The 4565-nt window shown below is 40.6% G+C and overlaps 1 pseudogene; it reads left to right on the top strand.

Moving 5' to 3' along the window:
* The first annotated feature begins 873 nt into the window (after positions 1-873).
* Positions 874-4179, top strand: LOC136464915 (S-norcoclaurine synthase 1-like; annotated as a pseudogene).
* Positions 4180-4565: the final 386 nt, after the last annotated feature.

The following is a 4565-nucleotide window of genomic DNA, read 5'->3' as shown; positions in this document are numbered from 1 at the left end:
GTCGTCTCTGGATGCTTACTGGAAACGACCGGACGTTGGGGTTCAGCGTCCGGTCACTTTGAGCTACAGCGTCCGGTCGTCACTTGACCGTTGAGATCGGGCGATCAACATTTGAAGAGAGGGGACACGTGGCACGCATCACGTGACCAGACGCTGAGGTCTAGCGTCCGGTCAATATGACCGGAGCGTCCGGTCACCCCGTGTTGTGCCCAGTGAAGGGGTACAACGGCTCTATTTCGTGGGGGCTTCTATTTAAGCCCTATGGCCGACTCAAGCTCACTCTCTTGGTCATTTGCATCGACATAGCAACCTTGTGAGCTTAGTCAAAGCCCTTCCACCTCATCTCCATCATTGATTCATCATCTTTGTGAGATTGGGAGAGAATCCAAGTGCATTGCTTGAGGGTTTGCATCTAGAGGCACTTGGTGTTCGTGTTTCGCTATGAGATTCGCTTGTTACTCTTGGTGGTTGCCGCCACCTAGACGGCTTGGAGCAGCGAGGATTGTCGAGTGGAGGTTGGTGATTGTCTCCGGCTCTGATCGTGGTGATTGTGAGGGGTTCTTGACCTTTCCCCGGCTCCTTCTCTGACCCAACACCTTCCTTGCTTGTTCGTTCGTGATTTTGTTTTGACGCGATTTTGTGTCTTTGTAGGGGAGGGGTTGCGGGAATTTTCCTTTTGTGCGCCAGGTAGTCATGGGTCGTAGATTGGTTTTGGTGCTACCGGATAGACGTTAACAATCCATGTGTTTAAGTCGTAGAGATTTACACTGAGACGGTCCGTTTCATCCAAGGACTCCACAACTATAAGTAGGTCTCAACAGCTATTCGAATAGTGCTACTATACTACGCACTACACACAATAGAAGTGATCAGATGGAGAGCAAGCAGAGCACGGAAGGCAAAACCATTCCGGTGAAGAACGACGACGTCGTTCAAGCGCTAGCCGAGAACGCGGCGGCGGAGCTGACGGCGGAGGCCATCCAGCGATACATCAGGCCGGATCTGGAGAGCCCCAACGATATGGTTGTGGTTGCTCATCATGATCATGGTGAGAGCATTCCTGTGATTGACCTTGCTAGGCTTCTTGATTCCCAGACCTCGCAGAAGGAGGCTGCCGTGCTCAAGTATGCGTGTGAGGACTGGGGGTTCTTCCAGGTAAAGTCAATAGCTTTTATTTCTTTTCTGGAAAAACCTGGCGCTACTAGCATCCACGCGTACTAAAAGTCAATACACACTTTTGTTCATTATATTAGTGTTGTCGTCTTTTTTGTTCATTCATTATATTCACCTGAAAAAAATCAGACTACACACTTGCTTCCGTTGCCCTTAATTTTGCTCGATCATATCGTTGCCATGCATCTCCGTGATGGCTGTAGGTCTCCCTACCGTTCAGCTCACATGCCTCGCTAGTTTTTCCTTTTGTATTGTTATTTTTTCTCTTGTATATATCTCCCAACAGTTAAGTTTTTTTTTTTTTTTTTTTTTTTTTTTTTTTTTTTTTTTTTTGCACCGAGTGCAAATGCAAAAAAAAATTTGTTTCCTTTACTTTGATGATACAATATATAGAGATCTCTATGCGTGCCTTTTTGGTTCCAATATAAAAGGCGTAGTAAAGAACAAAGCTAAATCTTTCCATTGCCATATACTTTTGTTCTCTCGGATTCTCTATATGAAGGTATATTTTGTCATAGCATTTATCCCCACAGGTAAGTTAGTTAAACCCTTTAATTCATGCTGTGTCCTAACACACATGCATGTCAATTCCTTTTAGTTATAAAAATACCATTGATATTACTTTTCCCTTGAGAAGGGGAGTAATATAAGTTGTTGAGTTAGTCGGTCGTCCATATATCCCCATTAGCACCTCGAAAAATAAAATTATCAGAAGACGATATCATACTCATAACAACGAACTCCCTACTAAAATTAGCATAATAACAAACAAACTCCCTAATAAATTAGCATCACAAAATGAGAACAATTTGGATCATGATAATTTTTGTTTTTTTTTTCAGCTAATAGCAGTGTCGTTTGTTTATTTTATTTTAATGTTTGGCTGGCTCAATAATTAATTTTCTACAATAAACTATGAAATGAGTCGGGACTCAGGGACACCATATTCCCAAATCCCACCCTTAATTATGTACATCGATCTGCTTTCATAAATAAAATAAATAAATATTGCATGCAGTTTTCTCTCCATGCATGGAGACGTCATCAGTACAACATAATATAATATAATACATAGTAGCACAATTATATTTATAGGTGGAAAACCATGGAATTCCGGACACAGTTCTTGAAAAGATGAGGAACAACATGGAGTGCTTCTTCAGACTTCCCCTGGACGAGAGGAAGAAATTTCGTCAGTCGATTCGGAAAATCGAACGCTGGAGTGGAGTGACAATTTTGGCCTGATAACCCAGCCACCTCGCGATCGTGACTTGACAGCATGGCCTACAACTCCTGTTAATTTCAGGTAAGCTCTCTCTCTCTCTCCCTCTCTCTCTCTCTCTCTCTCTCTCTCTCTCTCTCTCTCTCTCTCTCTCTCTCCCTCTCTACACACACGTGATGTTCAAAATTCTAATTAATCAAGACTTAATTACAAGCAGCATCACCAATTATTATTGTCGAGATCGATCGATCCCCAAGCATGAATTTTCATTATTTTAATTACGCAACATATCTACTATGTATATATCTCTTAAGCTATAGACCTCCCTTTGTTCATTGTAAAAAAAAACAAGAAAAGAAAAGGTTCCAAACCATGTGCATGTGTCTTGCAGACTTGCACCATGCATGACTACCTAAATCGAAGAAGCATTGTGCCTGATATGAATTAACTGTTTCAATGCATGCATGCAACAGGGAATCCATTGAATCGTACTCGTCTGAGGTGATGAGGATAACTCACTCGCTCGTACAGATGATCGCCAAAAACCTAGGTGTTGATGATCCCGACAAAATCAGAGATACATATTGTAGTCAGGCATTAGGGATAGCCTGCTACCCTGCATGCCCCGTTGCCCATGATAAGGTTTTAGGGGTTTCACCACATTCCGACGTTTCTCTTCTAACGGTGGTATGGGAGCTGAATCATGTACAAGGGCTCCAGATCAAGAGACACGGTGCATGGGTGCCAATAAAACCCCACCCCAAAGCACCGGTCGTCAATGTTGGTGACATTGTTGAGGTATATATATAGGGAGAGTATATTCAATAGCCAGCTATAAAATAAGTTATTCTGTAGCCGCATTCATTTACGATAATTTTAAATACTAATTTGCGATAATGTCAATACATATTTACGATAGTTGGGTTACTATGACACATGTGAATATTTACCATAACGTTATAGTAAACCACTTAGTAAGGAGTTACTATAATCTCATAAATTAACATAGTAATTATCGTAATTTAAAGTGGTTACAGAATAAGTTATTTTGTAGCCAGCTACAGGGTAGTATATATATATATATATAGGGAGAGGCTATTCAGCAGCCGGCTACAAAATAAGTTATTCTGTAGCCACCTCTATTTACCATAATTTTATATACTAATTTACCATAATGTCAATACATATTTACAATAGTTGGGTTACTATAACACATGAGAATATTTACCATAATGTTATAGTAAACCACTTAGTAAGGAGTTACTGTAAATTAACATAGTAATTATCGTAACTCAAAGTGGCTACAGAATAAGTTATTCTATGACCAACTACAGAATAGTAGTTCTATATATATATATATATATATATATATATATATATATATATATATATATATATATATATATATATATATATATATATATATATATATATATATGTCGTGTTTCTACCTGAATAACATCAGATTAAAAGAGCTAGCACTTCTTATTTGTAGATATTGACAAATGGGAAGTACCACCAGAGCATTGAGCACCGGGTCACCGTTAATCCTCACAAGGAGAGGCTGTCCATTACTGCATTTCACATGCCAAAGGTTGATATGAGCGTGGGTCCACTTCCTGAAATAGCTGGAGGAGCAGAGCTCAAGAAATACAAGACCCTGAGAGTGGACGAGATTATTGCTTTCTCCAGCAAACATGAAGGGAAGAAAGCCAAGTATGGCCTGTTCAGCATCTGATCAGAAGCTTCTCGATCGCGTATGAGCTACTCGAGCAGAAACTTCAACTTCCACATATAGCTGCAAAAGATAAGGCTCGATACGTTTGATGCGCTACCCCACTGTAGCCTTGCTACTTTATCACTGCAACAATAAATGGATCGATGTATGCAAAACTGTTTGTTAAAATAATTAAATAAGTGTGTGTTTGTTAAAATAATTAAAGGGACTGTCGGCCATGACCGTCGGAGCAGGCAGGGGAGATGCATCTAGCGGTTGGAAGAAGAGGACATAAGATTCTAGGTCGCCTTCCTTTTCCTTGCCGTCAAACAAGATCTTAAAACCGCCTTTTATACTTCCCTTGTCCCTTGGACTTGGACATATAAGTAGGGGCAAGGGGCGCCTTAGAGGCAATCGACCCACCATTAGAGAACAAGCTCATTGCATACCTAC

The sequence above is a fragment of the Miscanthus floridulus genome, chromosome 7 (genome assembly GCF_019320115.1).
Source record: "Miscanthus floridulus cultivar M001 chromosome 7, ASM1932011v1, whole genome shotgun sequence".
NCBI lineage: Eukaryota > Viridiplantae > Streptophyta > Magnoliopsida > Poales > Poaceae > Miscanthus > Miscanthus floridulus.
The sequence above is the reverse complement of the archived record's forward strand: the minus strand, read 5'-3'. Positions and strand labels throughout refer to the sequence as shown.